The sequence below is a fragment of the Eriocheir sinensis genome, chromosome 69, assembly GCF_024679095.1.
Source record: "Eriocheir sinensis breed Jianghai 21 chromosome 69, ASM2467909v1, whole genome shotgun sequence".
Lineage (NCBI taxonomy): Eukaryota > Metazoa > Arthropoda > Malacostraca > Decapoda > Varunidae > Eriocheir > Eriocheir sinensis.
The window spans coordinates 234,755-262,365 of record NC_066577.1 but is presented as its reverse complement, the minus strand read 5'-3'; the positions used below and the strand labels follow the sequence as shown (position 1 = coordinate 262,365).

At 50.8% G+C, this 27,611-nt stretch overlaps 1 long non-coding RNA gene across 1 annotated transcript; it reads right to left on the bottom strand.

The window, feature by feature from the left end:
* Window positions 1-331: 331 nt before the first annotated feature.
* LOC126988350 (uncharacterized) lies at window positions 332-23,294 on the bottom strand. The gene is made up of 4 exons (XR_007741832.1): window positions 23,075-23,294; window positions 22,470-22,574; window positions 7,324-7,419; window positions 332-708 (listed from the first exon to the last, which is right to left on the bottom strand). It is a non-coding gene; the product is annotated as an uncharacterized LOC126988350 (long non-coding RNA).
* Window positions 23,295-27,611: the final 4,317 nt, after the last annotated feature.

The following is a 27,611-nucleotide window of genomic DNA, read 5'->3' as shown; positions in this document are numbered from 1 at the left end:
GAGAGAGAGAGAGAGAGAGAGAGAGAGAGAGAGAGAGAGAGAGAGAGAGAGAGAGAGAGAGAGAGAGAGAGACCCCTCCTTCCCTCCCAACTTACAAACCCTCCTTCCCCTTCCCTCCTTCTTCCCTTCCTCCTTCCCTCCCCCTTCCCTTCCCTTCCCTTCCCTTCCCTTCCCTCTCCTTTCCTTTCCTCTCCTCTCCTCTCCTCTCCTTTCCTTTCCTTTCCTTTCCTTTCCTTCCCTTTCCTTTCCTCGGAGAGGTCAGACGCCCCAAGACACCTCAGACAGGTTCTGGAGCAAAGCTGGAAGCATTTTCTGTCAAATAAAAGGAATGTTTCCCCAACCGGATGTTTATTGGAGTCCAGCGTACACCTGAGGGACAGAATGCTCTACAGAAATAACTTGTTCCAGAGAATTATCAAGACGTTTTTAGTTCCTCTGCTCAGAGACACTCAGGCTTGCCGAGGGAGTGGGAACGGCCTTCATCTTGGCGTCACTGTTGCTTCTTCTTCCAGGCGCTGAGCGTGGCCGTGCGGCGCTTGGCGGGGGAGGCAGCGGCTGTGTCCTCCCTCCTGGGTGCTGAGGTCCAGCGGCTGTGTCTGTGTCTGCAGGGCAGGAGGGGACACATGTGCTCCCCAGCAGGCCGCCTGTCCCACTGGCCTGCACACAGTGGCGGGACAGTCCAGCTGTCAGCCAGCCTTCAGCAGCGGTCTGTTGGGGAGAACAGAGGATGTTACTCAACACAGAAAAGGAAATTTCAGTTTCTCAAGAGTGAGAGAAACAGTCTACTGAAGGCTGCCCTGTTCATCAGTCACTTTGGGTGTGACTGGCAGGATTAGCGGAGAGGCCACGTCACCGCTGCCACTCTCTCTCTCTCTCTCTCTCATGTTGATAACTGGACTAAAATATTGTGTACATTGCATTATGACAAGACCAAATAGCTCTAGGAAAGATTGGTTTTCTAGGGACAAAAGTCAGCGCTCCAGTCACCCTGGTTAGCCAGATCACTTCAGACCTTTACCTCACGGCTGCTGGAGAATGTTACTCAAAACAACAGAATCCTTAATGGAAAAAGATAAGAGAGAGGGGGGGGGGGTCCCTTATGTGTCTGGGGGGTTTGTAAACATACTGTGGGGAGACATCCTGTGTGTCCTGTGTGCTGTGGTGAGGTGAGAGAGAGAGAGAGAGAGAGAGAGAGAGAGAGAGAGAGAGAGAGAGAGAGAGAGAGAGAGAGAGACACACACACACACACACACACACACACACACACACACACACACACACACACACACACACACACACACACACACACACACACACACACCATGGGTTTCCGGGCTGTGTTGTGCTGTTTCTCGTGAGCAACATTTCAACAGAGCGTTGGACAAGGAAGATAATTTGGCAGAGCACGTTTCAGACCTGGCCCTGTTTTCATCCGCGTGGTTCACCGACAAAATGTGGATGACCAAAGTACTCGTGAGGGACATGCAATGACAGTCTGGCAGGTGGAGTGGTTCCCGACACAGGGCCGGCGTGGCGGTGCCGTGACGTGGCCAGCGCACCGCCACGCACCGCAAACCACCTGTGCCGGATTGTTGCATTACGTGTCTCTTGTGAGTGCTCTCGTCACCCACACTGTTAGTGAACCATAGTGGTGAAATTACGGCAAGGTCTGAAACACTGCCAAAGTATCATCCCTGTGTGACGCTTTGTTAAAGTTATTCCCGAGTAAGATATAACCAGGTCAACCCACACCCCAGGTCAACTGGTAACCAGGTCAGCCCACACCCCAGGTCAACTGGTAACCAGGTCAACCCACACCCCAGGTCAACTGGTAACCAGGTCAGCCCACACCCCAGGTCAACTGGTAACCAGGTCAACCCACACCCCAGGTCAACTGGTAACCAGGTCAGCCCACACCCCAGGTCAACTGGTAACCAGGTCAACCCACACCCCAGGTCAACTGGTAACCAGGTCAACCCACACCCCAGGTCAACTGGTAACCAGGTCAACCCACACCCCAGGTCAACTGGTACCCCTTGCATTGGTAATGCATTGTGGGGTTCGCCTTTCACTCTCAGGTCACAGCGGGCACCCTGGGGCACGGACGCCTCCACTCAGTGCCTCACCCAAGCTGGTGTTCTGGCATATATTTCAGTGTTTCTGTACTCAGGAACCCTCAGGCCATCTTGTATAAAACACAAATGTGCTGATTTGCATCGACAACACACCAAACAAGCACACGAAAGACAAGCTTGTGTCAAACAGTTTAGTCAGATCACACTCCAAGGATTCTTGGCCTTTCAAACACCTATAATTCACCTCACTGCAAGCACTTAAACAAGACGTCTGGCTCTGCAGGTGCCTGCACATAAGGAATTTTGGTAATTTACTGCATGTAAATAACACACTGGGTAATATTCAAAATAGCCCGGCCTCACATTCAGCAATATTCACATTATTTCAAAGATTAACTCCTCCAAACCGCAAAACTTTTCTTGGGTGATCCCCATAACGCAAGTCATCGAAAAATACACTTTGAAACTAAGAAAAGTCCCACAAGGCACCCTGCTGTGAGAGCCCTTTCTTTCCAGGTTGTCACACTTGGCTGGAATTCCAGGATTCCCAAAAAATTCCAACTTTTACTGATGCGATGTACAGAAAAAAATATTGAAGAAAAGTTGCTCATTTTATCGCGATGGAGTCTAAAATATAGTTTAGAATCTCTGACCGGAAATTTACTGCCTACAGACAGCCCAAGTTGTGGAGACACTTGAAAAACTGTTTTTGTAGTTTTCATTCTGGAATGAATCTCACTGAATAAAATTGTACAAAATCATCCGTATAACTCAACTGTGAAATCAGATTATGATTTGGCTGGAATTCCATGATTCCCAAAAATTCCAACTTCTGCTTCCCACTCCTGTGAACACCCCTGTGAACAAGATATTGGTTCATGTAGAACACCAGGCAAATCATGGAGGTGTCAAGACTACGCTCAGCACGCACACAGCGAGCAGAAACTAGAGGAAGACCGCCAAGACAGGTCGGCTGAGGGAACATCCTCGCTCTGCAGACGCCGTGATGTGCAGGCAGGAACTGTAGGCTGTTTTTGGCACGGAGTCATCCAGGGGGCGAAAGAGGTGCCAGTTAGTCATTTAGCGTCGACATATAGGGGAGAGGGTGATGATTCGGACACTCTGTAGAAAATATTTTTAGAAAAAAAGTTTCAAAAGTAGTGTGTAATTTTGTTGATCTCAAAAAGTTCCTCCATCACCTGGCTCTTTAGGCTGCTAATATGACGCCCGTAGCTATTTCCAGTTTTCAGCTGTAGGTGATGAAAGACAAGTTTCTGAATCGTGCGAACCATCCCCTCCCGTGGTGACGGTTCGGCCAGGGGTGGGATGGTACGGACACTCATAATGCTCGCCATAATATTAATATAACTTAAGTTTGATTGGCTAGTAAACAAGAATATATTTACTACAAGACATTTGTAGAAGCACAAAAGTATCCTCTCAATATTCATAGGAAAAACAATAAAAGGAGAACTACTACAAGAAATATCTCAAAAATGTTGGTATTATGTCTTCCTTCTCTTCTCACAAGTGTAATATCTGAATATAAATCAACCAAATTAACCTTTTTATAGCCGTTGCAACACCTACAGTGTCTAGATTGATTTATATTTAATAAAAATCATGAAAAAATCAACTCTCCGAATCATCACGACTATAAAAAACAACTGTGTGGTCACACTCCTTTTCCAGCACGAGAGCCTCGGTGGGTGATCCTGTTACATGGCAACACCTTCGCCGTGCATCGCTGCGTCACCGAAATGATCTACATTTCGCTACTTGCCGTGTCTTTGAAGCGAGAGCTTACGATACAACCTGAAAATATTACATACGAGATCAAAAAAAACATAAAATCGGACTTGCATCGTAAAGAACAGCTCTGAGGGCGTGGTTGTCCCGTGTGGGCCAAGGCAACAAAGTTTTGCACATTCACACAAAATCTCGCGGCACTCTCTCCCACACACTTTACAGTAAATGCTGTGGCCGGAGCTCGTTGCTTACGTCAGTGAAAAAATATATGGCGCCATCGTTGTCGTTAAGGGACTAACCTGGTTACTTGACCAGGGGAGTGAGTTACCTGGTTACTTGACCAGGGGAGTGAGTTACCTGGTTACTTGACCAGGGGAGTGAGTTACCTGGTTAGTTGACCAGGGGAGTGAGTTACCTGGTTAGTTGACCAGTGTATTGAGTTACCTGGTTAGTTGACCAGGGGAGTGAGTTACCTGGTTAGTTGACCAGGGGAGTGAGTTACCTGGTTAGTTGACCAGGGGAGTGAGTTACCTGGTTACTTGACCAGGGGAGTGAGTTACCTGGTTAGTTGACCAGGGGAGTGAGTTACCTGGTTACTTGACCAGGGGAGTGAGTTACCTGGTTAGTTGACCAGGGGAGTGAGTTACCTGGTTAGTTGACCAGGGGAGTGAGTTACCTGGTTACTTGACCAGGGGAGTGAGTTACCTGGTTAGTTGACCAGGGGAGTGAGTTACCTGGTTAGTTGACCAGGGGAGTGAGTTACCTGGTTACTTGACCAGGGGAGTGAGTTACCTGGTTACTTGACCAGGGGAGTGAGTTACCTGGTTAGTTGACCAGGGAGTGAGTTACCTGGTTACTTGACCAGGGAGTGAGTTACCTGGTTACTTGACCAGGGGAGTGAGTTACCTGGTTAGTTGACCAGGGAGTGAGTTACCTGGTTAGTTGACCAGGGGAGTGAGTTACCTGGTTAGTTGACCAGGGGAGTGAGTTACCTGGTTAGTTGACCAGGGAGTGAGTTACCTGGTTAGTTGACCAGGGGAGTGAGTTACCTGGTTAGTTGACCAGGGAGTGAGTTACCTGGTTAGTTGACCAGGGAGTGAGTTACCTGGTTACTTGCCCAGGGGAGTGAGTTACCTGGTTACTTGACCTGGGAGTGAGTTACCTGGTTACTTGACCAGGGAGTGAGTTACCTGGTTACTTGACCAGGGAGTGAGTTACCTGGGTTGACCAGGGGTGAGTTACCTGGTTAGTTGACCAGGGAATGAGTTACCTGGTTAGTTGACCAGGGAGTGAGTTACCTGGTTAGTTGACCAGGGAATGAGTTACCTGGTTAGTTGACCAGAGAGTGAGTTACCTGGTTAGTTGACCAGGGAGTGAGTTACCTGGTTAGTTGACCAGGGAGTGAGTTACCTGGTTAGTTGACCAGGGGAGTGAGTTACCTGGTTAGTTGACCAGGGGAATGAGTTACCTGGTTAGTTGACCAGGGGAGTGAGTTACCTGGTTAGTTGACCAGGGAATGAGTTACCTGGTTAGTTGACCAGGGAGTGAGTTACCTGGTTAGTTGACCAGGGAGTGAGTTACCTGGTTAGTTGACCAGGGAGTGAGTTACCTGGTTAGTTGACCAGGGAGTGAGTTACCTGGTTAGTTGACCAGGGAGTGAGTTACCTGGTTAGTTGACCAGGGAATGAGTTACCTGGTTAGTTGACCAGGGAATGAGTTACCTGGTTAGTTGACCAGGGAGTGAGTTACCTGGTTAGTTGACCAGGGGAGTGAGTTACCTGGTTAGTTGACCAAGGAGTGAGTTACCTGGTTAGTTGACCAGGGTGAGTTACCTGGTTAGTTGACCAGGGGTGAGTTACCTTGTTAGTTGACCAGGGAATGAGTTACCTGGTTAGTTGACCAGGGAGTGAGTTACCTGGTTAGTTGACCAGGGAGTGAGTTACCTGGTTAGTTGACCAGGGAGTGAGTTACCTGGTTAGTTGACCAGGGAGTGAGTTACCTGGTTAGTTGACCAGGGGTGAGTTACCTGGTTAGTTGACCACGGAAGTGAGTTACCTGTTTTGTTGACCTGGGTGTGAGTTACCTGGTTAGTTGACCAAGGAGTGAGTTACCTGGTTAGTTGACCAAGGAGTGAGTTACCTGGTTAGTTGACCAAGGAGTGAGTTACCTGGTTAGTTGACCAAGGAGTGAGTTACCTGGTTAGTTGACCAGGGGAGTGAGTTACCTGGTTAGTTGACCAGGGAGTGAGTTACCTGGTTAGTTGACCAGGGAGTGAGTTACCTGGTTAGTTGACCAGGGGTGAGTTACCTGGTTAGTTGACCAGGGGTGAGTTACCTGGTTAGTTGACCAGGATTGAGTTACCTGGTTAGTTGACCAAGGAGTGAGTTACCTGGTTAGTTGACCAGGGGAGTGAGTTACCTGGTTAGTTGACCAGGGGAGTGAGTTACCTGGTTAGTTGACCAGGGAGTGAGTTACCTGGTTAGTTGACCAGGGAGTGAGTTACCTGGTTAGTTGACCAGGGAATGAGTTACCTGGTTAGTTGACCAGGGAGTGAGTTACCTGGTTAGTTGACCAGGGAATGAGTTAACCTGGTTAGTTGACCAGGGAGTGAGTTACCTGGTTAGTTGATCAGGGGAGTGAGTTACCTGGTTAGTTGACCAGGGGAGTGAGCTGATGGGTAGTGAGTTGACTTGGTTAGGGGTTGACCTGTAACCTGCACTTTGAAGCATTACTAACTTGTCATCATTGCTGGATAACTTATCAAGATATTCACAACATGTTGCATTCTGTTGCCTGCTGACAGCTGCCAATAAAGAAATATCTGTCCTGCTTTAAGAAAGTTTTACAGCAGAAATTACCTTTACAAACATGATCTACTGTTGAAGTGGAAGAAACTTAATGCCTGAGCCGTCACCACGGCTGCCCTGGACCCTGAATGGACGGTAAAGTTTGGGGCACAGGCTGTGGCTGTGCATGGCCCCAGTGCTCATCTCTGCCACAATGGTCCCTGAGCCATCACCACGGCTGCCCTGGACCCTGAATGGACGGTAAAGTTTGGGGCACAGGCTGTGGCTGTGCATGGCCCCAGTGCTCATCTCTGCCACAATGGTCCCTGAGCCTGTGGCGGGAAGAACCCGTCACCCCGGGACACATGGCCACTGGGACATAAGGGCTGCCACAGTTTAACTAACTAGGGGGTGCGTTGCTTCACTCGCTCGCTGCCTCCACCCCCAATGGACCTCCGAGCAGGCCTCCACACATCTCCCCTTTCCATTCTAAGCCCCTCCGGCCTGTGTAGATATCGACAACGCCATATACCTGTACTGAGCGAGTCCACAACACCGTGGGCCAGGCCAGTCCCTGGAGTGCCTTCCTGGCAAGACCCACCATTGTTATGCCCTCATAAGCATCAAGATATAATTGTCAAAGTACAAATGTTATAAACGAGCCCTGAAGGAAAACTTGCTCATAAATAAAGGACAATTTTAAACGTGCTTACCCAAAGTGGAGTGCGACAAAGTGATCTCTGTGGCCAGTACCAGCTTGAGGTCACTCTAGGAGGACATGCTCCTTGTTGTCAGTGTCATCACCATCACTGCAATAGACACACTACAATTAGAAATGCTTAGATACCTGCCCTGCATCCATATCCACACTTGTCCAAAAGGCAAAACTCTTCACTCGTGGAACAATTTTTTGTTCAAAAACATTTCAGCATTGATGGTTGACTTTACGGCTGTTTGGGAGCAAGACTAAGTATGATCATGAAATTCACTGTTAGATCTTCATGAGAAAGGAAGCTGCAAATAACAAAAGCCATAATATACTGTGAACTAGTTTATTCCAAGTGTGGGAATGTTAGAGGACGACCTCCAGTGAAGTGGAGGGACAGGGTGCAGGAGTATGTGAGGGAGAGGGGGAAAGATCCTTGAGGAACTTTGAGCAGGCAAGGAGGGAGTGTCTGGATAGAGAGAGATGGAGACTTCTGCCGTGGCCATCCCCTGGTGGGAGCTCCTAGGAGCAGGCGTCAAAGATGAATGAATGAATGGAAAGAAAATCATGACCAAAACAATATTACAATGCCAGCATGGGCGCTAGCATCATTTCCAACACCCAGGGATTCCTGGGAGGCATTTTACACAAAGGGTAACTAAGCCAAGGAGTGACATGTTCGATAATTTCTGAGATTTGACGAAAATTAGTTATGTGTTTCTGAAATATGATTGTGATCTTGGCAACAGTCTCTCAGAGTTTCGTGGCAAACCCTGGCTTCTAAAGTGGCTTTTATTAGCAAAATAGATCAAAATGTTGCGACCGTAGGCGACCCTAATACAGGACTTTAAATGGCGCGCTCAGCTACGCCTCAAACTTTAAATGCCCTATATCTCAACACTGTTGTTTTGCCAATCAGAAGGACATAGCTCTGCTGTGCCTCAACCAATCTGAGGGATCTTCTTTGTCACAAAGAGGAAACCTTTCTCTATTTCTCATGTGGAGTGAAATAAATATATTTAGTCTCACACATTTTTCACCATTCCTTTCCCCTCAAACTCACAGTTTTCTAGAGTACTTGCAAGTAAAACATTATACGGAGAGATGCAGACTGGCAAGTGAAAAAGGAATCCACAACAAATGTTCTACAATAGTTACTCCTTCAAAAGAGACAGCGAGCAAACCCTTCTCAAAGGACGGCTCAGTGGCATCCTCAAGTAAAGCGATGCTTCAATTTTTGCGTACTTTTGCGTTACTATTAAAGGGATTTACGTGTTTTACTCAGGCAGCGCAGGAAGGATGCTTCATTACAAAAGGATTGTTGCATAAATGAACCAAAGCATGGACTGAATTTTGATGTTCTCCCACAGGAGTAAGGCAGGCGACGCTCCCTTAACACTCCTGGAGTAAGGAATTAAAGACAAAAACACAAGTGACAGCAGCCTGACTGTTCAAAAGGGCAAAGGCATAAGTACGCACTGAACACTTCCTCAAGAGGTGCGCACTTGTGCGTAGGAAACACTGCACGGGTCTAGGAGCTCAGCACTCCGGAAAAGCCTACAGTTCCGAGGGATCCTCCAGCGAGCACTGACAAGGATGTGGCTGGTCTCCTTTGCCACACCGCCAGCACTGCTGTGTCAAGTCCAGCGCCAAGGCTCGCGCCTCTGCACCCAGGAACCAGAACCCTCAGCCTCCTGGACTTTGCAAAGTTGAGGAGAGAACTGTTCCTGTTTCTGGTGCCAGAGGACCAACACACGACTCACAGTCCTCCTCAGGCACCGTCCATCAGCCAGCCCCAAAGAGAGCACCAACAGCTGGGTGAGCTGCGCCCTCAGTGCCCGGGCAGGTGTCCAAACCCGGGCTTGCAGACTCCCAGCCAGGCACACTGACCACTGCACCACGGACCAACCCTGAACACCACACTGCAAACCTCTGCTGCACTAGTTGCATCTCTGGCGCCCACCAAGGCCACCAATGGGCCGTGTTGGCCACACAGGCAGCGCTTGGTGAACCCTCAAGGCACAGAGGTCAGGTTACAGAGTGTGTCTGAGGCTGGCCCCGGGACACACGGCCCTGGTGCCGCCACGCCCCAAGCCACACACTTCACTCCTGCCAGACTTTCCCACACTACTGTTGGCCAGGAACAAAATGTGAGGCACCATTGCCTGCCCCAGGAACACTTCACTCCTGCCAGACTTTCCCACACTACTGTTGGCCAGGAACAAAATCTTAGGCACCATTGCCTGCCCCAGGAACACTTCACTCCTGCCAGACTTTCCCACACTACTGTTGGCCAGGAACAAAATGTGAGGCACCATTGCCTGCCCCAGGAACACTTCACTCCTGCCAGACTTTCCCACACTACTGTTGGCCAGGAACAAAATCTGAGGCACCATTGCCTGCCCCAGGAACACTTCACTCCTGCCAGACTTTCCCACACTACTGTTGGCCAGGAACAAAATCTGAGGCACCATTGCCTGCCCCAGGAACACTTCACTCCTGCCAGACTTTCCCACACTACTGTTGGCCAGGAACAAAATCTGAGCCACCATTGCCTGCCCCAGGAACACTTCACTCCTGCCAGACTTTCCCACACTACTGTTGGCCAGGAACAAAATCTGAGGCACCATTGCCTGCCCCAGGAAACTCTGCATTGCACTGGAATAAATTTGTGACTGTAAGGTGAGAAAATATATTCAAAAACGAGGGTTGAGTAAAATGATGCACAAACATTTTCTCCTCTTACTTGACTTGTACTCCTTGCTCGGCACTGCTGGCTCCTGGCCCTCACAAGACAGCTGACAGTTGTATGCACCTTTGGGGCAGGGAGGGAGGGAGGCAGAGAGGGAGTGTTGCCCCTCACAAGACAGGCTGACAGGGGTCAGCACCTATGGGGCAGGGTGGGAGGGAGGGAGTGTTGCCCCTCACAAGACAGGCTGACAGTTGTCAGCACCTTTTGGGCTGGGAGGGAGGGAGGGAGGAGTGTTGCCCTCACAAGACAGCTGACAGTTGTCAGCACCTTTGGGGCAGGGAGGGAAGGAGGGAGGGAGGGAGTGTTGCCCCTCACAAGACAGGCTGACAGTTGTATGCACCTTTGGGGCAGGGAGGGAGTGTTGCCCCCCACAAGACTGGCTGACAGTCGTCCGCACCTTTGGGGCAGGGAGGCAGGGAGGGAGGGAGGAGTGTTGCCCCTCACAAGACAGGCTGACAGTTGTATGCACCTTTGGGGCAGGGAGGGAGGGAGGAGGGAGGGAGGTTGCCCCTCACAAGACCGGCTGACAGTTGTATGCACCTTTGGGGCAGGGAGGGAGGGAGGGAGGGAGGGAGTGTTGCCCCTCACAAGACAGGCTGACAGTTGTATGCACCTTTGGGGCAGGGAGGGAGGGAGGGAGGGAGTGTTGCCCCTCACAAGACAGGCTGACAGTTGTATGCACCTTTGGGGCAGGGAGGGAGGGAGGGAGGGAGGGAGGGAGTGATGCCCCTCACAAGACTGGCTGACAGTTGTCAGCACCTTTGGGGCAGGGAGGGAGGGAGGGAGGAGGAGTGTTGCCCCTCACAAGACAGGCTGACAGTTGTATGCACCTTTGGGGCAGGGAGGGAGGGAGGGAGGGAGTGTTGCCCCTCACAAGACAGGCTGACAGTTGTATGCACCTTTGGGGCAGGGAGGGAGGGAGGGAGGGAGGGAGTGTTGCCCCTCACAAGACAGGCTGACAGTTGTATGCACCTTTGGGGCAGGGAGGGAGGGAGGGAGGGAGGGAGTGTTGCCCCCCACAAGACAGGCTGACAGTTGTCAGCACCTTTGGGGCAGGGAGGGAGGGAGGGAGGGAGTGTTGCCCCTCACAAGACTGGCTGACAGTTGTATGCACCTTTGGGGCAGGGAGGAGGGAGGGAGGGAGTGTTGCCCCTCACAAGACTGGCTGACAGTTGTATGCACCTTTGGGGCAGGGAGGGAGTGTTGCCCCTCACAAGACAGGCTGACAGTTGTATGCACCTTTGGGGCAGGGAGGGAGGCAGAGAGGGAGTGTTGCCCCTCAAGACAGGCTGACAGTTGTATGCACCTTGGGGGCTGGGAGGTAGGGTGGGAGGGAGTGTTGCCCCTCACAAGACTGGCTGACAGTTGTATGCACCTTTGGGGCAGGGAGGGAGGGAGTGTTGCCCCTCACAAGACAGGCTGACAGTTGTCAGCACCTTTGGGGCAGGGAGGGAGGGAGGGAGGGAGGAGTGTTGCCCCTCACAAGACAGGCTGACAGTTGTATGCACCTTTGGGGCAGGGAGGGAGGGAGGGAGGGAGGGAGTGTTGCCCCACACAAGACAGGCTGACAGTTGTCAGCACCTTTGGGGCAGGGAGGGAGGGAGTGTTGCCCCCCACAAGACTGGCTGACAGTTGTCAGCACCTTTGGGGCAGGGAGGGAGTGTTGCCCCTCACAAGACAGGCTGACAGTTGTATGCACCTTTGGGGCAGGGAGGGAGGGAGTGTTGCCCCTCACAAGACAGGCTGACAGTTGTATGCACCTTTGGGGCAGGGAGGGAGGAGGGAGGAGGAGTGTTGCCCCTCACAAGACAGGCTGACAGTTGTCAGCACCTTTGGGGCAGGGAGGGAGGAGGGAGGGTGGCCCCTCACAAGACAGGCTGACAGTTTTCAGCACCTTTGGGGCAGGGAGGGATGGAGGGAGGGAGTGTTGCCCCCCACAAGACAGGCTGACAGTTGTCAGCACCTTTGGGGCAGGGAGGAGGGAGGGAGGGAGGGAGGGAGTGTTGCCCCCCACAAGACTGGCTGACAGTTGTCAGCACCTTTGGGGCAGGGAGGGAGGGAGGAGGGAGGGAGTGTTGACCCTCACAAGACAGGCTGACAGTTGTCAGCACCTTTTGGGCAGGGAGGGAGGGAGGAGGGAGGGAGTGTTGCCCTCACAAGACTGGCTGACAGTTGTCAGCACCTTTGGGGCAGGCAGGGAGGGAGGGGGGAGTGTTGCCCCCCACAAGACAGGCTGACAGTTGTCAGCACCTTTGGGGCAGGGAGGGAGGGAGGGAGGGAGTGTTGCCCCCCACAAGACAGGCTGACAGTTGTCAGCACCTTTGGGGCAGGGAGGGATGGAGGGAGGGAGTGTTGCCCCCCAAAAGACAGGCTGACAGTTGTATGCACCTTTGGGGCAGGGAGGGAGGGAGGAGGGAGGGAGGGAGTGTTGCCCCACAAGACAGGCTGACAGTTGTCAGCACCTTTGGGGCAGGGAGGGAGGGAGGGAGGGAGGGAGGGAGTGTTGCCCCCACAAGACAGGCTGACAGTTGTATGCACCTTTGGGGCAGGGGAGGGAGGAGGGAGTGTTGCCCCCACAAGACAGGCTGACAGTTGTATGCACCTTTGGGGCAGGGGAGGAGGAGGGAGGGAGTGTTGCCCCCACAAGACAGGCTGACAGTTGTATGCACCTTTGGGGCAGGGAGGGAGGGAGGGAGTGTTGCCCTCACAAGACAGGCTGACAGTTGTATGCACCTTTGGGGCGGGGGGGGGGGGGGGGCAGGGAGTGTTGCCCCCCACAAGACAGGCTGACAGTTGTCAGCACCTTTGGGGCAGGGAGGGAGGGAGGAGGAGGGAGTGTTGCCCTCACAAGACAGGCTGACAGTTGTATGCACCTTTGGGGCAGGGAGGGAGGGAGGAGGGAGGAGTGTTGCCCCCCACAAGACAGGCTGACAGTTGTATGCACCTTTGGGGCAGGGAGGAGGGAGGGAGGGAGGAGTGTTGCCCCTCACAAGACAGGCTGACAGTTGTATGCACCTTTGGGGCAGGGAGGGAGGGAGGGAGGGAGGAGTGTTGCCCCTCACAAGACAGGCTGACAGTTGTATGCACCTTTGGGGCTGGGAGGAGGGAGGAGGAGGGAGTGTTGCCCCACAAGACTGGCTGACAGTTGTCAGCACCTTTGGGGCAGGGAGGGAGGGAGGGAGGGAGGAGTGTTGCCCCTCACAAGACTGGCTGACAGTTGTCAGCACCTTTGGGGCAGGAGGAGGGAGGGAGGGAGGGAGGAGTGTTGCCCTCACAAGACTGGCTGACAGTTGTCAGCACCTTTGGGGCAGGGAGGGAGGGAGGGGGAGTGTTGCCCCTCACAAGACTGGCTGACAGTCGTCAGCACCTTTGGGGCAGGGAGGGAGGGAGGGGGGCGTGTTGCCCCTCACAAGACTGGCTGACAGTCGTCAGCACCTTTGGGGCAGGGAGGGAGGGAGGGGGAGTGTTGCCCCTCACAAGACTGGCTGACAGTCGTCAGCACCTTTGGGGCAGGGAGGGAGGGAGGGAGGGAGTGTTGCCTCACAAGACTGGCTGACAGTCGTCAGCACCTTTGGGGCAGGGAGGGAGGGAGGAGGAGGAGTGTTGCCCTCACAAGACAGGCTGACAGGTGTATGCACCTTTGGGGCAGGGAGGGAGGGAGGGAGGGAGTGTTGCCCCCCACAAGACTGGCTGACAGTCGTCAGCACCTTTGGGGCAGGGAGGCAGGGAGGGAGGGAGGCAGGGAGTGTTGCCCCTCACAAGACTGGCTGACAGTCGTCAGCACCTTTGGGGCAGGGAGGGAGGGAGGGGGGAGGGAGGAGGGAGTGTTGCCTCACAAGACTGGCTGACAGTCGTCAGCACCTTTGGGCAGGGAGGGAGGGAGGGAGGAGGAGGAGTGTTGCCCCTCACAAGACAGGCTGACAGTCGTCAGCACCTTTGGGGCAGGGAGGGAGGGAGGGAGGGAGTGTTGCCCCTCACAAGACTGGCTGACAGTTGTCAGCACCTTTGGGGGAGGGAGGGAGGGAGTGTTGCCCCCCACAAGACTGGCTGACAGTCGTCAGCACCTTTGGGGCAGGGAGGGAGGGAGGGAGGGAGTGTTGCCCCTCACAAGACCGGCTGACCGTCGTCAGCACCTTTGGGGCAGGAGGGAGGGAGGAGGGAGGGTGTTGCCTCACAAGACTGGCTGACAGTCGTCAGCACCTTTGGGCAGGGAGGGAGGAGGGAGGGAGTGTTGCCCTCACAAGACTGGCTGACAGTCGTCAGCACCTTTGGGGCAGGGAGGAGGGAGGAGTGCCGCTCTGAGGGCCAGCCGTCGGGGCGGGGCCTGGCTGACACAGTCCTCTGCAACATGTACGCTGTCATGAGTCACCAGGCTTTGCCCCGGAGGCCACACACAGACAGCCACACTACTGTAAAAACAAACAATACCGCATGATAAAGAAAGTCCTCCTCAGGACAATGGTTTGTCTTCACAGCAGCTTAATAACTCTGTGAAAAATTGTCATGGAATAAAGAGCGGCCTCAACCTTCACAGCCCGGCTTTGACTTCAGCTTCCATTACTTCCTCTATTTTTAGTGAGTCTGAGTGTTTTGAGACAGCCATGATCTGCAGCCCTTCTACTGTTCAGTGATGCGGAGAGCAAGCATGTGTTACGCGGCGTGAGTGTGCCACGAAGCATGGAAGCAACACTTGTAGTGTGGAGAGTCTGTTTCCCCAGTGTGTGGGGGAGGCTGCCTCAGGCCCTGGCCAATCAGCGGCAAGCTTACAACAGTAGCCGAGGAGACAGCTGGTGCTACAAGTATGTAGCACCAGACAGCGGACCAGGTGGAGAGGTGGAGCTAGAACCCTTACTGGGGCAGGGTGGAGCACACTAACACCAGACAGCAGACCAGGTGGAGAGGTGGAGCTAGAACCCTTACTGGGGCAGGGTGGAGCACACTAACACCAGACAGCAGACCAGGTGGAGAGGTGGAGCTAGAACCCTTACTGGGGCAGGGTGGAGCACACTAACACCAGACAGCGGACCAGGTGGAGAGGTGGAGCTAGAACCCTTACTGGGACAGGGTGGAGCACACTAACACCAGACAGAGGACCAGGTGGAGAGGTGGAGCTAGAACCTTTGCCGGGCAGGGTGGAGGGAATACCAGAGTTGTGTATTTCAGTATGAATACTTCAACTTCCGACGAATACAAAAACAAATTCGAACACACTGAAATGATTTTAATTCCAATACAAATAGGAATCCTTCTTGAAAGCATTTGTAACGGTCCAAATGTGCACTCTTCTCTATCATCACAATCATCACCGTTGTTTTCGCTCATCATCATCACCACCATTTCCTCATTGTAACGGTCCAAATGTGTAACGAGTGAGTGGGTGTGGAATGCAAGTGAGTGAGTGATTATACATTACAACAAACAAGCAAGTGAGCGGATGTGTGGACGGGTGCACGAGTGTGTGATAAGTAGAGACTGTTGGCGTGAATGAGGGTGTGAATGGATGAAAGACTGTTCTGAAATCCCTCATCTCCAGTCTCGAGCCCTAGAGTGATTATTAGTTAGCCAGCGATAGATTATCTAGTTGTAATGCCGAGGTCAGGGAGTACACCGGGGAAGTTGAGTGCGCAAATAAGAGCAAGTCACGTGAAGAAGGGGGAGGAGCTTAGCAAGAAGACCAGGCGAGCAGGCAAGGGCAGGGCAGGGCTCCCACTTTTGGGGATTTTGTCCCCAGATTGGGACTTTTTCATGCATTTAGTGATAATCTGGGGATTTTGGCTTTTTGGGGATTGTCTGGGGAATTGTGGTCGCCGTTCGTGACAATTTAGGGATGTCAAGCTGGAGAGAAAGACTGAGCCCAAAAAAACATAAGTGGTGAGTTGAAATACAGAAATCTGCATAGTTATTGGGTGCATGATGTCACCACCTTGTGCAAATACTCCAGTTGAAAGACTTTTTAGCACACAAAGCAATTAAGAATGATCACAGAAACTCACTGAAAAGGGAAAGCATTGTGGGACTACTCCATGGAAAACTAGGTATGGCTTCAACTGGGTTAACAGCTAATAAACTAAGTGTACATGATCACCCAATTAAGGTTGTTAAAGCTTATGCAAAATGTCAAAAGCAATGCAACAGACACATGAAATCATTGCAAGCACTAAAATCATAATAATGCTTATGAAGTGTAAAATAAATAATAAGCAACATATACTTTTTGTATGAGTTTTTTTTACTGTATTTTTCAACAGTGCAAGTTTTGCTGGAAAAAGCAAAATAAGAACTCTCAAGCGTTTTTTTTATATTGTGTTAACTGAAGAAATGTCAGACTGCAATATCTCAGGATTCTCAGTTATTTATTGATTTTAGTTTAGTCTATTAATATTTTTTTATAGAAGATAGAACGTGATGGAAAGCACTCTAGTCTATCTCAGCTGCTGCGGAATCTCTTTTTTTCATTTTATCCTTCTGTTAAGAATATGATAGAACTTTACTTATGCCAATAATATATTCTGTATACCAAAGTGTAAAGTACACAAGTAACACCTACATTTTGTATGAAAGTGTTTTCTTAAATTACTGTATTTGTTAATAGTGCAATTTATGCTAGAAAAGCAAGAATATGAACTTCCAGTGTATTTTTTCGTATTTTGTTGACAGGAAATGTCAACAGCTAATGCTCAGGATATTCAGTTATTTATTGATTTTGGTTTAGTCTTTGTTTATATGTTATACTGCTTGATGAAAATCACTCGTCTATCTCAGCTGCTAAGGGATCTCATTTATTTATGTCATTTTAGCATTTTATTAAGAACATGATGAAAATTTAATCATCACAAGAAAACTCAAACATTGTGTTACAAGTTCTTTTTTGTTTCGAGAGAAATCATTGTCAAAAGGGAAAGAAAAGTGTATTATCTGTATAATGATCAAAAGCAGACTTCTGAAATACTTAAAAAGCAAATTTTTCCTATTATTTCGTTTTTTTAATTTTTTTATTGGGGGGGGGGGGATACTGTAAATACATGTCATTATTTGTAAACTAGGAACTTTTTGTCCAATATAGGGATTTTTCAGCACGAGTCTTGGGAATTACTGATTTGCATTTGTGGGAGCCCTGGGGCAGGGAGAAGCACGGGCCAGTGAGGAGACGAGCAGCACTACAGCAAGGAGGGCAGCCAGGGAGGAGACACAAACCCTGAGATACAGGCAGACAGTGAGAGGCAGAGAGTGAGACTGACGAGCGGTGAAGGACGCACGTTGAGAGGTGGGCGTGACCGTCCATCACAGCCCTGTGCACACCACCGCAAGCACGGCAGAGGCGAGGCAAGGCACAGCAGAGCTCAGCAAGGCGAGGCGAAACAAAAGCACGGCAGAAGCAGCCTCTTCAACAATGCCATAAACCAGCCATGCCGTCATAACCACCCAACCACGGCCTCTTCAACCACGCCTCAGCTCGTAAACCACCCAACCACGGCCTCTTCAACCACGCCTCAGCTCGTAAACCACCCAACCACGGCCTCTTCAACCACGCCTCAGCTCGTAAACCACCCAACCACGGCCTCTTCAACCACGCCTCAGCTCGTAAACCACCCAACCACGGCCTCTTCAACCACGCCTCAGCTCGTAAACCACCCAACCACGCCTCGTCAACAACGCTGCTCCAGTTACCGGCCCTGGCATTCCCCCCCCCGCTGGCGCCTCAATCGCCCCAGTGCCCTCCTCCATCCTGCACCAGTCAGCACTTCAACACAGATAAGCATCCAAATGTTCCCCAATCTCCCTGATAGTTAGTTAGGTTCAATAATATGCCGTTATGTATGTATTCATTTAAAATTGTCACTCCGCTAACCGGCCAGGGGCTGTAACTATATTTATACATAAGAAAAGTTATTAAGTTGCTGTAAGTGGTTTAATTTCAAGCCTGTCAACCTGCCATTTGGGCATTACTGAACACACCCCACACGCACGTTATCACCACCTCCCCTTAACTAAACATTGTCTCAGAGTGGTTCACACGAATCCACCCACCTTCCAGCATTACCGCGCTAAAACCCAGAACGAGTGTTCACTTGTCTTGAGGCTTGTCTCAACATCATTGACAACCGCTCGGAAATAGCCAGACGACCACCCGGCTACCACATTACCATCTAAACAGTGGCCGTCAGGAGGAATGTAGCGTTGGCTTAAAAAAAAAGACGTTACACATTCATGAACTTTTCACTGAAAAATACCTTCTTGGCGTAACTGTGCACAGCACTCTTCTAAGGTTATGCAACAGTAACATGAGCCAGTGCTGCACAGTACTGTACAGGGGAGGGCAAGTCTGGGGCATCTTCAACACAAGATGGCCAGAAACTTATGGCATGAATTAAACAAGAGAGACCTCCCTTTGTTAGATCATAAGTCTCATTACTGAGGAAGCATATATGACTCTTCTGAGTCAAGACGTGTGGTAACTGTTCGGGGTTTTGTTAGGTTAGGTTAAGTAGAGAGAATTTTCAAACACATGATAGGCGGCAAATTATGGCATAAATTAACAAAGGATGAACTCATTATGCTATACAGAAAGTCTCATTACTGTGGAAGCATATATGATTTTTCTGAGTCAAGACGTGTGGTAACTGTTTGGGGTTTTGTTAGGTTGGTTAAGTTTAGGAAACTTTTAAGCACATGATATCAACAAAGCTATAGCATAAATCAACAAAGAAAGCCTTCACTTTGTTGTGTAGAAAGCCTCCTTAGTAAGGAAGCATAGATGAGTTTTTCTGAGTCAAGATGTACAGTATAACTTTTGTGGTTTTGCTAGGTCAGATCAAGTTTATGGCAGCTTCAAACACATGACAGCCAACAACTTGTAGCATAAATCACAAGGAAAGACCTCACCTTGTTATATTGAAAGTCTTATGAAGGAAGCATATATGATTTTTCTGAGGACAGACATATAATAACTGTTCAAAGTTTTGTTAGGTTAGGTCAGGTTTAGGGCATCTTAGAGCACATGATGGGCTTATGGCATAGAGTAACACAGATGACCTCACTCACTCAGATAATCACGTCTCATTCGTAAGGAAGCATATACGATTTTTTAGAGTAACTTTGTGGTAACAGTTTGTGGTTTTGTCAGGTTAGGTTATTGTTAGGGCATCTTCTAACACATGAGCTAGAAAACTATGGTATAAATCAACAAGGAATGACCTCACTTTGTTGTATAGAAAGTCTCATTAGTAAGGAAGCATAGATGAATTTTCTTAGTCAAGACCTGTAGTAACTGTTTGGGGTTTGTTAGGTTAAGTTTAGGGTACCTTCAAACACATGATAGCCAGCACCTTATGGTATAAATCAACAAAGAAGGCCTTCACTTTGATGCATAGAAAGTCTCATTAGTAGGGATTCAATGGACAGTATGATGATGCTGGTTAACTCTTGCATAAGGGACAGCACAGGGATGAAGGAATGAAGATGCTGGTTAACTCTTGCATAGGGGACAGCACAGGGACGAAGGAATGAAGATGCTGGTTACCTCTTGCATAAGGGATTTGGACAGCACAGGGATGAAGGAATGAAGATGCTGGTTAACTCTTGCATAAAGTTTGGACAGCACAGGGATGAAGGAATGAAGATGCTGGTTAACTCTTGCATAAGGGATTTGGACAGCACAGGGACGAAGGAATGAAGATGCTGGTTAACTCTTGCATAAGGGATTTGGACAGCACAGGGATGGAGGAATGAAGATGCTGGTTAACTCTTGCATAAGGGATTTGGACAGCACAGGGATGGAGGAATGAAGATGCTGGTTACCTCTTGCATAAGGGATTTGGACAGCACAGGGACGAAGGAATGAAGATGCTGGTTAACCCTAGAACAGTATCGCTGGGCCCGGGCAGACCCAAGCTGTCTCTACTTTTTGATATTCAAGCTCTTTTATCAAAGTGGTAGCCACATGCGAGTTGTGGGTCTGGTTGAAGCCATTTGACACTCGGAGCTTGATGAAGGGATATGCCATCTTCACCGTGCACGCTCCTGACACAAGGTAGGAGGTAGTGTGGGTCCAGTCGGACCCACAGATTCCAACCATGTGATTCTTACTCATGACACTCCATACAGAAAAAGTCATTATTATAGTACATGGAAATATGAGACGTAGAGGCACTAATTCAAGTTTGTGTGTTTAGTAGGCTATTAGTCTTTCTTCAAAGTGTTGTTATCATCTACATATCTGTAAGTATTATATTTTGTTTAGTTTTAGACAGAGAGGGAAATGTCGAGAAAAACGATAACGTGTCACACTGTACTGAGCAAAAAGCCATCGCACAGATCTTAGCAGAGGACACCATCAGTTTATGTGATGATGTCACTATCAAACAATTTATTGTGAAAGTGAAGATACTGCCAGCCAAGCTGAGATCACATCCATAGTGCCCACACCTGCCAGATGCCCTGCTGATAAGGCCCCTGCTGACTGCCGTGGCAATGTGCCAAAAGTTGTAGTTGGCATCGACGCACCATGAATGTTACTGTGACACCACAGGAACACCCCAAGACTCACTACAGGAAAAGATAACACATCACCTGTTGCCGGCCCTTTAGGCTTCTCCACGGCACCTCGCCATTCCAAACGCAAATTGATCTTTATAATGAAGCATTTTCTTCATGAATATAGATATTCTCTCAAAATACAAACTATTATGCAAATATACGTGTTACATGTATGCATGTGACTTTATAAATATAGAATGTCCTAAATTAGAGGTAGAATACTTGGCCACATTCATTTGTTCCAGGCACGTCACTTTTTCTGATGCATAAGGACTTGCCATTGTTCTTCATGAAGGCCATCCAGCCAAGAAAGAGGAATTTTACTTACAATTTATTTTCCTGTCATATGCGTTACCTATTATTTTTTTACATTTTTTTATTAATTTACTCACAAAAAATAGGTGTAGAGATAAACTTTAATTTAAATACTGTGATTGTATTCAGGAATGTCTATTTTTAGAGATTTGTAGCTTTGGAGGTCAAGAAATACGATTTTTGTATTTTTTTCAATATATTCTACAGTGGGGACCCACGTTACTCTCTGTGTTAGTCAAATTAAGCGTTACAGTTCTACAGTTAACTCTGGCATAAGGGATTTGGACAGCACAGGGATGAAGGAATGAAGATGCTGCTCAACTTTTGCATAAGGGATTTGGACAGCACAGGGATGAAGGAATGAAGATGCTGCTCAACTTTTGCATAAGGGATTTGGACACCACAGGGATGAAGGAATGAAGATGCTGCTCAACTTTTGCATAAGGGATTTGGACAGCACAGGGATGAAGGAATGAAGATCATGGTTAACTCTTGCATAAACCCCCTAAACCTATCAACAGTGGTGTTCCACAGGGCTCTGTCCTATCACCCACTCTCTTCCTGTTATTCATCAATGATCTTCTTTCCATAACAAACTGTCCTGTCCACTCATACGCTGATGACTCAACTCTGCATTATTCAACTTCTTTCAACAGAAGACCATCACAACAGGTAGTACATGACTCCAGACTGGAGGCTGCAGAACGCTTAACCTCAGACCTTGCTATCATATCCGATTGGGGCAGAAGGAACCTTGTGTCCTTCAATGCCTCAAAAACTCAATTTCTCCACCTATCAACTCGACACAATCTTCCAAACACCTATCCCCTATTCTTCGACAACACTCAGCTGTCACCTTCTTCAACACTAAACATCCTCGGTCTATCCTTAACTCAAAATCTTCACTGGAAACTTCACATCTCCTCTCTCACTAATTCAGCTTCCTCGAGGTTGGGCATTCTGTATCGTCTCCGCCAGGGGTGAAGGAATGAAGATGCTGGTTAACTCTTGCATAAGGGATTTGGACAGCACAAGGATGAAGGAATGAAGATGCTGGTTAACTCTTGCATAAGGGATTTGGACAGCACAGAGATGAAGGAATGAAGATGCTGGTTAACTGTTGCATAAAGGATTTGGACAGCACAGGAATGAAGGAATGAAGATGCTGATTAACTCTTGCATAAGGGATTTGGACAGCACAGGGATGAAAGAATGAAGATGCTGGTTAACTCTTGCATAAGGGATTTGGACAGCACAGGGATGAAGGAATGAAGATACTGGTTAACTCTTGCATAAGAGATTTGGACAGCACAGGGATGAAGGAATGAAGATGCTGCTTAACTCTTGCATAAGGGATTTGGACAGCACAGGGATGAAGGAATGAAGATGCTGGTTAACTCTGGCATAAGGGATTTGGACAGCACAGGGATGAAGGAATGAAGATGCTGGTTAACTCTGGCATAAAGGATTTGGACAGCACAGGGATGAAGAAGCTGGTTAACTCTTGCATAAGGGATTTGGACAGCACAGGGCCCAAGACCCACGCCCACCTTGAGTCCCGTGCGTCGCCCCGCGGGGGAGGGGGTCCCTGGGGCTCCCGGAAGTGGTGTTCACCCCGCTGGTCCAGGAAATGGGTGCGCGGGTCACGGGCAAACCTGGGAAAGGAAGATCTGTTAGAGTTGTTTGTGGAAATAAGGGAAAATATAAACCAATGGAAGAAAGATGAAAGCAAAACACAAGTAAGTTTCTCTTCTCTGTTCCTCAGTGAGTTTTTGGCAAAGACCTGAAGAAACGTGTCTGTCTGGTGTGCTCCTTGGTGTGGAGGACAACTCTGTGGAAGGAGGACAAGAAATGTGTGTGTCTGGTGTGCTCCTTGGTGTGGAGGACAACTCTGTGGGGACAAGAAATGTGTGTGTCTGTGTGTGTGCTTGTTGGTGTGGAGGACAACTCTGTGGAAGGAGGACAAGAAATGTGTGTGTCTGGTGTGCTCCTTGGTGTGGAGGACAACTCTGTGGAAGGAGGATCAAAAATAAGTGTTTCAATTCAATTAAATTTAATGTTATTGAACTGTATCCACTGATGAATTATCTTCACAATACCTTGGAATTGCACAAAACATTTATTTCAATAGTTAAATCCTAGAGTGTGTACTCACCCGGCCACTGGCCACCAATACAAGGCTTGACAAACACCACTGGAGTGTTCCTGGTGTGCACGCCTTGCCCAGCTACATATTCTGCCTTCCTTTCCCTCGGGGCAGCAAACCTAACAAGCTCCGTCCATCACAGCTCCCAGGCCGGCAGTCTGCACCAGTGGTCTCTGCTGGGCCGGGTTTCTTGTGGAGCGCAGGGAGACGTGACAAACCTTCACACAGCGTCTCCGGGATAATCCTGGTGATGGTCTGTTGTGGCGGCCCCAGTCACTGCTGCTGCACTGTGCCGGGCAAGGTGACAGAGTTGTCACCACTCTGGCTCGGGGCAGACGGCACTGTTCACTGTGGTGCTGCTTGTTGGCTGCTGCACTGTGCCGGGGCAAGGTGACAGAGTTGTCACCACTCTGGCTCGGGGCAGACGGCACTGTTCACTGTGGTGCGGCTTGTTGGCTGCTGCACTGTGCCGGGGCAAGGCGACAGAGTTGTCACCACTCTGGCTTGGGGCAGACGGCACTGTTCACTGTGGTGCAGCTTGTTGGTGCATCTCTCAGCAGTCAGCCACAACATGGTGCCAGTCCTCTCCAGGTGGTGTTGATGAGGTCCCACTCTGGCAGCACAACGGCACTGTTCACTGTGGTGTTGTGGGTCTTCATGTGCCGGGCAATGTCCCCTTCATCTTGAAGTGCTTCCCACACGTCACCACTTGAACTCTCAGGCCAGAGTGTCTGTGGTGACAGCCCAGGGTTTGCTTCTCTCTGAACCTTTCTCCACATTCCAGACACTCATGGTGCCAGTCCTCACCAGTGTGTGTGTAAGTGTGTACTCGAGATGGCTCTTCCTGATGAATGTGTCCCACACAACCTCACACTCATGAGGCCTTTCACCAGTGTGTGTGAATGTGTACCTCAGATGGCTCTTCCTGATGAATGTCACCACACCTCACACTCATGAGGCCTTTCACCAGTGTGTGTAAGTGTGTACCTCGAGATGGCTCTTCCTGATGAATGTGTCACCACAAACCTCACACTCATGAGGCCTTTCACCAGTGTGTGTGTAAGTGTGTACCTCGAGATGGCTCTTCCTGATGAATGTGTCACCACAAACCTCACACTCATGAGGCCTTTCACCAGTGTGTGTGTAAGTGTGTACCTCGAGATGGCTCTTCCTGATGAATGTGTCACCACAAACCTCACACTCATGAGGCCTTTTGCCAGTGTGTGTAAGGGTGTGTGTGTTGAGGTGACCCTTCCTACTGAACCTTTTGCCACACTCTTGGCATTCATGAGGTCTTTCACCAGTGTGTGTAAGGGTGTGTCTGTTGAGGTCACTCTGGTATCTGAACCTTTTGCCACAGTCTTGGCATTCAAGGGCTCCTTCAGCAGAGTGTGTGGGTGTATTTGCTGAGGTCATCCTTCCCAGGGAGTCTTTCCCCACACGCTGGCCACTCATGGTTTCCCTCACCAGTGTGTGCAAGGCTGTGTCTGCTGAACTTGCTCCCAGTCTCAAATCTTGTCACACTCAAACTTTCCCTTTCCTTTGTGGCCGAAGGTGCCAGCAGCAAGGTGGTGGTGGTGGTGGTGATATAGTTGCTGTTGTTGTTGTCAGTGGTGGTGGTGGTGGTGGTGATATACTTGCTGTTGTTGGTGGTGGTTATGTTGTTGTTGTTGTTGCTGTTGTTGTTGTTGGTGGTGGTTGTGTTCTTCTGGTCCTCACAGCAGTGGCAGTGTTCCTGCTGGTCCCGCCACTCAGGCTGCTGCCCGGCCTTGCAGCCTCCCCTGCCCACCACTCCTGGGGTGAGGGTCTTGCAGGAACCTCAGGGAAGCTGCAGCGGGCGGCAAGGTTCCCCCGACGCCACACTCAGGGACCAAGTGGCAGGCGAGGCGAGGGATGCACCAAGGGGTCCTGAGGTCAGCGGCAGCGTGGACGCAGCGAGCGCTGAGCACAGCGTCCGCCTCAGACCCTCACTTGAGCAGCTGTCTCCTGGCGCTGTGCTCCTCCCAGCATGGCCAACACCACATCCTGGGGTGCAGGAGATGGGCTGTTTATGCCACGCCCTCTTCTGTCTAAGTGCCATCAGGTGCTCCAGTACTCTGCCCACTCCTGAGTGAAAAATGGAAAGGATTTAGTGACAGAAGAGTTTTGACGTTTCCTGCTGTTGGTCCCCAGGGAGGCAGCGAGGCGGCCTGCCCTCGCTGCCCCTCACTGGTGGCTCTGGTTGTTGACGGCAGAGAAGGAGGAGGAGGAGCAGGAGGAAGGGGGACAATTAGAGGAAGAGGCTGGTGATGATGGAGTGACATGCCAGACAGCCAAGCAGGAAAACAAGCAGGAACACTTCAGTGGCAGTTTTGTCTTAATGTTTTGATTACCGTCACATAGTAAACCTGCCCCCCTATGCTCGTGGGGGCAGGGCACACGGACCCCCGCCGCTGATCTCTAATACAACTGGATTGGTTAACTCCGTGCAAACCTTGAGGCCCTCAGCCGCCATCCTTGAATTCCCCGAGGCCGAGGTGTTGATATAACAATTCCAGCACCAACGCTTGCTGAGTGGCAGCAGGACGCGCTGAAGCACTTCATTATGAACTTATTGAATGTTTCAGCCCCCAACCACTGCCTCCCCTACCTGTGTGAGAAAACACTCCACGCCCGCCTCCACCCCTGCAGCCCCCAACTACTGCCTCCCCTACCTGTGTGAGAAAACACTCCACGCCCGCCTCCACCCCTGCAGCCCCCAACTACTGCCTCCCCTACCTGTGTGAGAAAACACTCCACACCCGCCTCCACCCCTGCAGCCCCCAACTACTGCCTCCCCTACCTGTGTGAGAAAACACTCCACACCTGCCTCCACCCCTGCAGCCCCAACTACTGCCTCCCTTCCTGTGTGAGACCACACTCCACGCCCGCCTCCACCCCTGCAGCCCCCAACTACTGCCTCCCCTACCTGTGTGAGAAAACACTCCACACCTGCCTCCACCCCTGCAGCCCCCAACTACTGCCTCCCCTACCTGTGTGAGAAAACACTCCACACCCGCCTCCACCCCTGCAGCCCCCAACTACTGCCTCCCTACCTGTGTGAGAAAACACCCACACCTGCCTCCACCCCTGCAGCCCCAACTACTGCCTCCCTTCCTGTGTGAGAAAACACCCACACCCGCCTCCACCCCTGCAGCCCCAACTACTGCCTCCTTCCTGTGTGAGAAAACACTCCACACCTGCCTCCACCCCTGCAGCCCCAACTACTGCCTCCCTACCTGTGTGAGAAAACACTCCACACCTGCCTCCACCCTGCAGCCCCCAACTACTGCCTCCCTTCCTGTGTGAGAAAACACTCCACACCCGCCTCCACCCCTGCAGCCCCCAACAACTGCCTCCCCGTCCAGTGTGAGAAAACACTCCACACCTGCCTCCACCCCTGCAGCCCCCAACTACTGCCTCCCCTACCTGTGTGAGAAAACACCCACACCTGCCTCCACCCCTGCAGCCCCCAACTACTGCCTCCCTACCTGTGTGAGAAAACACCACACCCGCCTCCACCCCTGCAGCCCCAACTACTGCCTCCCCCTACCTGTGTGAGAAAACACTCCACACCCGCCTCCACCCCTGCAGCCCCCAACTACTGCCTCCCCTACCTGTGTGAGAAAACACTCCACACCTGCCTCCACCCCTGCAGCCCCCAACTACTGCCTCCCCTACCTGTGTGAGAAAACACTCCACGCCCGCCTCCACCCCTGCAGCCCCCAACTACTGCCTCCCATACCTATGTGTGAAAAAACTCCACACCTGCCACCACCCCAGCAGCCCCAACTACTGCCTCCCCTACCTGTGTGAGAAAACACTCCACACCCGCCTCCACCCCTGCAGCCCCCAACCACTGCCTCCCCTACCTGTGTGAGAAAACACTCCACGCCCGCCTCCACCCCTGCAGCCCCCAACTACTGCCTCCCCTACCTGTGTGAGAAAACACTCCACACCTGCCTCCACCCCTGCAGCCCCAACTACTGCCTCCCCTACCTGTGTGAGAAAACACTCCACACCTGCCTCCACCCCTGCAGCCCCCAACTACTGCCTCCCCTACCTGTGTGAGAAAACACTCACACCTGCCTCCACCCCTGCAGCCCCAACTACTGCCTCCCCTACCTGTGTGAGAAAACACTCCACACCTGCCTCCACCCCTGCAGCCCCCAACTACTGCCTCCCCTTCCTGTGTGAGAAAACACTCCACACCTGCCTCCACCCCTGCAGCCCCCAACTACTGCCTCCCCTACCTGTGTGAGAAAACACTCCACGCCTCCACCCCTGCAGCCCCAACTACTGCCTCCCCTACCTGTGTGAGAAAACACTCCACGCCAGCCTCCACCCCTGCAGCCCCCAACTACTGCCTCCCTACCTGTGTGAGAAACACCACTCCACACCTGCCTCCACCCCTGCAGCCCCAACTACTGCCTCCCCTACCTGTGTGAGAAAACACTCCACACCTGCCTCCACCCCTGCAGCCCCCAACTACTGCCTCCCCTACCTGTGTGAGAAAACACTCCACACC